At 41.5% G+C, this 10,121-nt stretch overlaps 1 long non-coding RNA gene across 1 annotated transcript; it reads left to right on the forward strand.

Moving 5' to 3' along the window:
• The first annotated feature begins 3,329 nt into the window (after nt 1-3,329).
• Nucleotides 3,330-4,598, forward strand: LOC307075653. The gene is made up of 3 exons (XR_013811859.1): nt 3,330-4,071; nt 4,195-4,357; nt 4,534-4,598. It is a non-coding gene; the product is annotated as an uncharacterized lncRNA (long non-coding RNA).
• Nucleotides 4,599-10,121: the final 5,523 nt, after the last annotated feature.

Genomic DNA, 10,121 nt, shown 5'->3' on the forward strand with positions numbered 1-10,121 from the left:
TAAAGTCTTTATGCATTGCTTTCCTTCATTATGGATCTAATCATTGTTTCTGTACAAGTCCCGTCTCTGGCCACGGCAGCGCTCTCAGTCCTTTTGTGCTCCTGCTGAATAAAAGGTAGTATGGACCCGGTAACATTTGCGAACGGCCATACCACCCTGATCATGCCCGATCTCGTCTGATCTCGGAAGCTAAGCAGGGTCGGGCCTGGTTAGTACTTGGATGGGTGACCGCCTGGGAATACCAGGTGCTGTAAGCATTTTTATTTTTCTGCTCGAGATCAATGGCTGCAATGGTCTGCCGTGCCCTGATCCTTAGCGCCCACTGTTTGGGAGAATATAAGCAACATACAGACACCGACAACGTCTCTCCAAACTCTATTTGTGAAACATGCAGACACTGTTGTGACGCCGGCAGCAGGGAGCATCAGAGGGCTGCAACGACAGAGATACATTGCAGTCTATCCCTGGTGTTGCAACGTTACATTTCTTCAAAAGATCACTCAACCGCACACGCAGTGTATTGCATTGCGTTTTCATATGGTACTTTGAGTATGGAATAAAGTCTTTATGCATTGCTTTCCTTCATTATGGATCTAATCATTGTTTCTGTACAAGTCCCGTCTCTGGCCACGGCAGCGCTCTCAGTCCTTTTGTGTTCCTGCTGAATAAAAGGTAGTATGGACCTGGTAACATTTGCGTACGGCCATACCACCCTGATCACGCCCGATCTCGTCTGATCTCGGAAGCTAAGCAGGGTCGGGCCTGGTTAGTACTTGGATGGGTGACCGCCTGGGAATACCAGGTGCTGTAAGCATTTTTATTTTTCTGCTCGAGATCAATGGCTGCAATGGTCTGCCGTGCCCTGATCCTTAGCGCCCACTGTTTGGGAGAATATAAGCAACATACAGACACCGACAACGTCTCTCCAAACTCTATTTGTGAAACATGCAGACACTGTTGTGACGCCGGCAGCAGGGAGCATCAGACAACCCGGTATCACGCCATTGCGTGCTCCTGCGCACGAACGTTAATCTATTGAAGCGTGTTCCCGAGCACGATAGTCCGACTTTTTGCGTGTTACACAAAACGAAATGTAAACCAATGCATTCTGAATGGGAGTGTTCTAAGACAATTAACGTTCTCCACAAAACGCTACGAGAGAGAGAGAAAGAGAGAGCGGGAGGGACAGAGAGAGAGAGAGAGAGCGAGAGAGAGGCTTCAGAAAGGGTGTGCGCAGATAGTACAGTGCACCCTAGTTATGTTTATGCCAAAACCTATATATATAATTAGGCTATAATTATATTATTTAGCGTGTAATGAGACAATCTATAGCCAAATTGTCGAAGATGCCCGAGAATCTTTCGGGATATCAGCATGGGAAATCGGCGAATCAGACCCATGAATCTATTGTAGCGACCCTGGGACAGTTAAATAGTTTGTGTGTTATGTGTTACATTATATTTCGTTGTCCGTTATGCCAGTTGTTCTATGTGCATGTATTGTAATGTTATTCTTGTCAAACAGCGTGTGGGGCGAATCATTAGGTCAGCTGGGGGAGGGCCTTGGAAGAACAGGAGGGTGGGGGCCTGCACGCGAGTGAGACCGTGTTGCCGGGGTAACCGGGGTTTGTTTGGGTCCGGTTTTCAGCTGTTGGTTTCAATGTTGTTACAATGTTACGGGTTTCAGTGACCTGGTTTTTGGTCCATTAAAACTACCTTCAACTAATGACTCGACATGATTATGTCACCGGCGAGGTCGTTACACTATAAAGAAACACGTCATCTCAAGCGGGAGAGAAAGTTTGCGGTGCTGGTTTGTGTCACCAACCCAGCAACCCAGTCGCCAAGAAAAAACGTTGACAGTGCACGTTTCCATGAACACTGGATACGTAGCATTTCAACGTAAAAAATAGCGTGTTATACCTACAGTATCCACGTGTGCCGCTGTGGAGGCGGGTTTCGGGGTTTGGGACACGATTGTTTAGGGGGGGGGGGGGGGAGACTGTTGTTGACCGGGGAGGGGGGGGGGGGGGGGAGACACGTTTGTTGAGGGGGGGGGGGGACACACGATTGTAGGGGGGGGGGGGGGGGGGGGGACACACCAACCCAGCAACCCAGTCGCCAAGAAAAAACGTTGACGGTGCACGTTTCCATGAACACTGGATACGTAGCATTTCAACGTAAAAAATAGCGTGTTATACCTACAGTTTCCACGTGTGCCGCTGTGGAGGCGGGTTTCGGGGTTTGGGACACGATTGTTTAGGGGGGGGGGGGGGAGACTGTTGTTGACCGGGGAGGGGGGGGGGAGACACGTTTGTTGAGGGGGACGACGACACACGATTGTAGGGGGGGGGACACACGTTAGTTGAAGGGGGGGGGGGGGGGGGACACGTTTGTTGAGGGGGGGAGACACGTTTGTATCCTAACAACAAAACAAGTTAACAAAAGCCCCATTTGTCAACTGAGAACCCCAATTCCCAGAATCCCCCGCGGCTCCGGAACACGGCGTAGCTTATATTAATCTTTATTATCTGAATGGGAAATGCAATATTTTAGGACAGATACACCATTAAACGCGTTTCTAATGACATTTCTAGCGAGAAATGTACATTTTCCTTACATAATCTTCAGTCAGTGAATGTGTATGATCTTTATTAATCTTTATTATCTGAATGGGAAATGCAATATTTTAGGACAGATACACCATTAAACGCGTTTCTAATGACTTTTCTAGCGAGAAATGTACATTTTCCTTACATAATCTTCAGTCAGTGAATGTGTATGATCTTTATTAATCTTTATTATCTGAATGGGAAATGCAATATTTTAGGACCGATTCACCGTTAAACGTGTTTCTAATAACATTTCTAGCGAGAAATATACTTTTTACTTGCATAATCTTTAGTCAGTGATTGTGTCTGATCTTTAGTTTTATAGTTATTAGGATTTGATCGGCTCGCTCGCATGTTTCAACGACGTCAGGTTGCTTTCGCTAAAGTAGCAGCTCACGTGCTTCCTGCGTTTGTGTTATTAAACTGTTACTTTATGTAACTTTTAATGATATCATCTTGTTAGAAACACGTATATCTGAGAGCCAAGCCAGTCGCCAAAAGCATACGTTGACAGTGTACTTTTCGTGAACACTGGATTACGTCGCATTTCAACATAAAATAGCGTGTTATACACACACACACACACACACGCACGCACACGCACAGACACACACGCACACACACACACGCACGCACGCACGCACACGGTCGTGCGCAGGAGCACGCAATCGCGTGACACCGGGTTGAAAGAAAGACGTCAACTCTGGAGTGACCGAAAATTTGCGGTGCTGGTTTGTGTGACGTAAGTTCAACTATGATTGACTGCTATTTAAAAACGGTTGAATGCTTGAAATACTAAGATTATGGAGTTGATAGTGCAAATAATTATATTGCCGTTGTCAAAGAATATTAACAGGTATTAACAGCTAATAACAGATAACAAAAGCGTTGCTTCATAGGCTAATGTAGGCCTACGTCGCCACCTGTCCCTCGGGTAGGCTAGCTAGTTCGTTAGTAATTGAAATTGAACAATGAGAAAGGCTTAGATAAGTACCATACACAGCATCATGTTAGAAGGTAATTTACACAATGTAGTCGGCTGTTTGTAAAAAATAGTTTGTTTTTAGTGATTTACTTTTTTCTCCCTGCAGCTTCAAATAAGCATCATACATCTTAACTATCTCTCTGCCAATGCTAATATTTTATATCTATAATCTTTCTTATCTATCTACTATCTGTGTATCTAATCTGTTTTGTTTATCTGTCTATTCGGTTTGTCTGTGTCTTTGTAAATTAGGTAATCTTTCAATATGCCAGGCAGCACATGTAAAACATGCCCCTCCTGCAAAACCATTCTGCCTTGCGCTAAAAAGGTTTGCAGGCACTGCAAAATGGTCCAGCCTGTAAAGGAACGCCTCAAAATTGCCTTGAGAAAATTTGAGGCTAAGCGGGAAGAGTGGGCGTCTTCCCGCAAGAAGAACCACAACATGGCTGTTGTCAAGCAGGAAATGTTCCTCCTGGTATGTAAACAATTCAGATTAATTATGTTCTACCTTTAACTGTCTGAATCACTATTGCTTTGAATAGTAGGTCTTTTTTGATTACTACAGGCAAAACATTAACATGCTGTGATTTCCTTACAGCTCGAAAAGCTTCAAGCAGCAGGATATAAACCTGTCCTGCTGCTTGGAAAAGCTACTAAAAAGAGCCATGTGGTCAAGATGTTCACACCTCGTTGCACCTTGGCCACATTTGCGGAGGAGTCCCTCAAAAAAATGGGCTCCATCCATGAGTACATTTGTCAAGGTATGATTCTTTATTTTTATAAATTCCACACACCCTCTGCTTTGTTTACCAAAATACTAACTGCATCTTGTTATTTGTCCACCACATTCATTTTTATCATGGAACTATTGCTACAATTTTTTTGGTTGCCATTTGCAATTTAATAACCCTTTGCAACACTTTTCAAACTTGCACAGGATGGACCCCTTTTGCAAGTGGGACTGCAGAGGGGCCAGAAGAGGGCAGGGGGACCACTCAGGTGAAGACATACAGGAATATCTATGACAATTAAAGAGGCTAATCCTATATATTGTTATATACTGCATATATACTCCAATATATTATGCTACAAATTACAATATACTAAGTCAGCTGTATAAGTGCTAACCTCTTTTCATGTTTGTTTATGGTTATTTATGTGTATAGATGTGTATAGATCTGTATGGTCTTAATTTCATATTTTTTAAAACTGAATTTACACTTGCACTGTTGAAGTTCCACTGTTGGACTTTGAGTGAGTGTTATCTTATGTCATCTTAGATGGACATGGACATGGGAGAGGTGGAGGACAGGGCCGTGCAGGTGGAGGAGGGGGAGGAGGTGGCCCTGCAGGTGGAGGAGGGGGAGGAGGTGGCCCTGCAGTTGGAGGAGGTGGCCCTGCAGGTGGAGGAGGGGGAGGAGGTGGCCCTGCAGTTGGAGGAGGTGGCCCTGCAGGTGGAGGAGGTGGAGGAGGTGGCCCTGCAGGTGGAGGAGGTGGCCCTGCAGGTGGAGGAGGTGGCCCTGCAGGTGGAGGAGGGGGCCCTGCAGGTGGAGGAGGGGGCCCTGCAGGTAGAGGAGGTGGCCCACCCGGACACGGAAGGACCAGGTATGGATTTTTCAATTAAAGCATGCATGAGAAGGTACTAAGTGTCATACAAATAAACATCATTGCCTGAATGAGTAATATTTTATTTTCCATTCCAACAGCGGTCTCTACTGTGCAGAGGAAGCGGAGGAGAAAAGGTATGTTCAGAATGTCTGTACAGATCGAATTGCTAATTGACTACTATTCTTTTCACCATAGCATTACATTTATTGTAGTTATTTTGGAAAAAGGACTGTAATAAGAATGTTGGTTATGACCATTTGAGTCTTTGTTTGAATACCTCAACATTTCTTTCCTACAGAGCATCACAGCCAGAAGGGGCTTGAAAAAAGGAACAAGACTTTACCGAAGAGTAAGATGAAATAGTTTGTAACGATCAGAGCACTGACAAACCCTTTACACAATTTATAATTATGGAATTGTAAATTATTCTCCTGTGTAATCATAGCAGCGATTACAGCATTAATACAGTATTAATAATTACTGTTATTGATTTTATATTTGCGGTATTTTATATTTGCCAGTGGATAAGCATAGATGGTTTTGTTGTGAAAAACATGTTTTTTATATTTTCAGATTGCCCCTACCATATTGGTCGTGACTCCTTCGAAATAAGGAGTTACGGGAAGGAGAGGATGAGAAAGGTTTGACAGACCCATAAAGACCCAGCAAAAACACATGCGTGATTAACTGTAGGAATGACATTCTCGCTGATTGATCATGAGCATGCATATTAAGTGCATACTGTAAATGTAATTTACTCATGTATACAAGTAATTTGCATAAATATTTTGGAATAGTACCGTCAATGCATTTTGTCTATCAAACTCATAGGCTAACACTGAATTTATTATCTTACTAATGAATTTATGGTTCCTTTCCTTGATAGGGCATTAAAGAAGTCCTTGTTGATTGGCAGCCTTGCCCAGTTTGGTATGTATTTAATTTGGTTTCTTTCTGTTTCACTGGGTTTTTTTAAACCACTTCATTGCTTTTCCGAGTATTCTATATTATACCATATTATTTTGCACCATCTTGGTGCAAAATAGCTGCTGCTATTTTAACGTTTAACAGTAGTTCTTCCACCAAACACACTTGCCAACCAGATTTCCTATCAAGTGGTTTCATCATTCCCTTTCTTATGTGTCATACACTATTACATTATTAGATCTTGAATTATTAGAAAATGACTTGAAAGTGTGGTATTGCTCAAGAACAAAAATGTGCAAAGATTGGGCTTGATTTGTAATTGCCTTTATAGATGAGAATCAATATAAAGTAGGTATATACTGTGTGTTATGTAAGTGGAGTTCGACCAATCATCACAAAACGGTTCATTGATATATTATTTGTTCTCTTTTCAGTGGGAAGGAGTGGGCCAGGTCCTGGCAGCCAAAAGATTTGAATTAGTCCCCCTGCCCTCTTCAAATAAAAACATATTTTCAGTCTTTCTAGAATGTGGTGCTACTCCTGATACATGATTGCCCTGCCATTCAAATGTGGTCACTAAGAGCTTAATGACACACACACACACATATATATATATATATATATATATATATATATATATATATATATATATATATATATATATATATATATATATATGTATGGACACAACAGTTAATATAAATATGAATTCCAGTCTGTAGGCAGTACATGGTGGGTAAAGTTAAAGTAACTCAAAAGTTGTGGGCTGAAGGGTCTCTAGCTAATAGAGTAGTAGCAGCAATTAATTGAGTATTTAATCCATTCAATGTATTTAAGATATGCATCCAGGTATAATTGCAAATGGCTATATTGTATAGAAAATATTGATTTTAAACATACAAGTGCAAGCAGGGCCTACTGAATGTCAATTTAGTCACAACAGATTATTAAAATATTGTGCTGATAGATCTTTATTCAACACCAAAACACCAGATTCTCTTGGATGATTAAGTTAGCTGCTACGTCAAACCAACCATGGTGTGGTGGTGGTTTCATATATGTGAAAGGGCATTCAAATATAGCCTACTACAATAATAATAATAATACATTTTATTTGTAAATCACTTTTCATAAAAATAATCTCAAAGTGCTACAACAAAACACGAAGGGCAATAACACAATAAAATAAATAATAATCTAAGGACCATAGGTGTTATAGGGTGTACCGATGAGAAGGCTGTTACAGTAATCAAGCCTGGAGGGGATTAAGGCGTGGACGAGTTTCTCTGCGTCAGAGAAGGTGAGGATTGGGCAGAGTTTTGATCAATGATCAATTAGGAGGCCGAAGCCCTAAAGGACAAACCTGTCTCATGAAAATTACGTTCCCAGAGAACTATTCGGCATTCTCAATTACGTTTGTCTGAAAACGTATTTTGTCTCGACAGAAAAACATGGTGGCTAAGCCTATGATGGTTGCTATGGACGCTGAAACTAGCAGCCCGAATGCCGTTTAAAGCATGGAAATAAAACCATTGTCTTTGCTGATTATGTTATTTTATGGAACCGTGTAATGATGTTATTTTTCCACACATAAACACAGAACAGTCTGTTCAACCCGGTATCACGCCAAGGCGTGAAATAGATACATTGGTCCACCTCGCAAGGAGTGTTCAGTGTCACGCTATGCCTGACCAAAGCGTGAAGAGATACACGTTTCTTCCGCCCATCTAAATGAATGGAGGAATAGCACCAATAGGGGTCGATACGTTCTCCCAGCATTTGGGGGAAATGGTTACGTATATATATATATATATATATATTAGATTAGATTAGAAAACTTTATTTATCCCAAAATGGGCAATTTCGTTCACAGTTTCCAGTCTCACATAATAGATTACTTAATAAATACAATAAATAGCAATAGGAGGTAGACAAAAACATATATCAAAGGCAGTCCAACACACACATTTAACTCACAATTCATTTCAGCCCGTCAGTAACAACCACCCTGCCCCCGGAAACACCCAGCAACACTGGTGTGCTCTCCACCTACTCCTTACTTTTGTCATCATTTAGTAACCTGATGGTTGCAGGGATAAAAGACTGGGAGTACCTCATTGTTCTTGTCCTGATTGAACAGTAGCGCCGCCCTGAAGGCATTAGGCATATATATATATATATATATATATATATATATATATATATATATATATATATATATATATATATATATATATATATATATATATATATATATCCAATATTTTAGGACAGATTGACCATTAAACGTGTTTCTAATAACATTTCTAGCGAGAAATATACTTTTTACTTGCATAATCTTCAGTCAGTGAATGTGTCTGATCTTTTGTTCGATAGTTAGTTTTATGGTCTCCCTAGCATGTTTCAAAGACGTCAGGTTGCTAGGGACGCGACGATCTAGTTGTGGGCCAGCAGAGGGTAACATTTATACCGAATTTGGCCTGTAACCAAATGTATGATATGCTATACGTATAGCCTAGTTTATATGTTATAAATATTTGTTATATGGTCTGGTTATACCTGAACTTGGTTAAAGATGTTCAATGGTCAGATACAGATCATGTTATAACGATAATTGAATAAAAGTTATGGTCTACTTATAGATAGAATATTACACGACGTAATAATTGTATACATATAATAGCCTATATTTTAATATTAAATTAATTAATTACAATAACGGCTTTAAACATGTGACATGCCTACGTTTTTTGGGCCTTTTCTTTTCAATGGGCCTGCGTCAACGTCACGTGACTCTCGGCAAACCACGTTGGTTAAAGACGGCAATGGAGCTTGGTTAGGAAATAGAAAGATATACCATGAAAATATCTTCCCGTAACGGGGCAAACAAGGTGTCATTTGTCATCTACGTTTCGAGGCGATTGCAACGGTGCCATGCATGACCATATTTGACTATGTTTCAGGGTAGTAATTAGCTGTCGATTTTGGAGGCCTTTATAGATAATAACCAGCTATAGATTTGCTACCCGATGGAGTTTTCTGACAAATTACATGTTATTTAGCATCTACATTAGCAGCTGAGTCCAATGAGATCAAGCTCGACCTTGTGCCACACAGAGATCATGCCCTAGACCATAGGTGTACCATGTAAAATACAGGGGCCATGTAGTGTAGGGGGCCGTGTAGGGCCGTGGAGTGTCATGCTTTGTGTCATTGGACTCAGCTCAATGTGTAGATGCTAAATAACATGTCATTTGTCACAAACTTTTATCGGGAAGCAAATCAATAGCTGGTCATTATTGATTAAGGCCTCCAATTTCGACAGCTAATTACTACCATTAAACATGTTTGAATGTGTTCATGTGTGGCACCGTTGCAATCGCCTGGAAGCGTAGATATTGAAGGACATCTTGTTTGCCCTCTTACGCACCGGCCCTACAAGAAATTACTCAGCAAGTGCTCCATCTTGTTGCACCTCACCCAGCGGCTCGCTTACAAGATTTTGGTCTGAAGTTCTACCCAAACCTACACCCTAGCCATCCAACATGCATATCTGAGAATCAGGCCTCTCTTTAATAATGACAAAAAGTTATGAGAGAAACACACATTAACTTTTTGTTATCTCATAAGCGGCGTGGTGCCGGCTCCTTTTGACCTTTTGACCCCCGACTTCAAAAACGTGGCCACAGGCCAGCTGTGTCTACACACCTTTAGCCACAAATGTACACCTCCATCCCACAAAAAATGGGGACTAGAAACTAACCTCTGTCTTATGTACATTTACTGTACTGTTGGAGGTCACGCCCCTTTGCCGACCTTTTCGAGATAGCTAGGGATGCTAAAATGTTTACACACATTTCCCGGGGCCCCGTGTACGACATATCCGAGATTTGGAGTTCTAGCCCTTAGAGAAAAAAAGTTTTCCCAAATGGAGTGTCATTTGGACAAAGCCCCTCAGAAGTGTAGCCTGCAAGACCTAGACCCCGAGAG

The sequence above is a fragment of the Pollachius pollachius genome (genome assembly GCF_949987615.1).
Source record: "Pollachius pollachius genome assembly, chromosome: 5".
Lineage (NCBI taxonomy): Eukaryota > Metazoa > Chordata > Actinopteri > Gadiformes > Gadidae > Pollachius > Pollachius pollachius.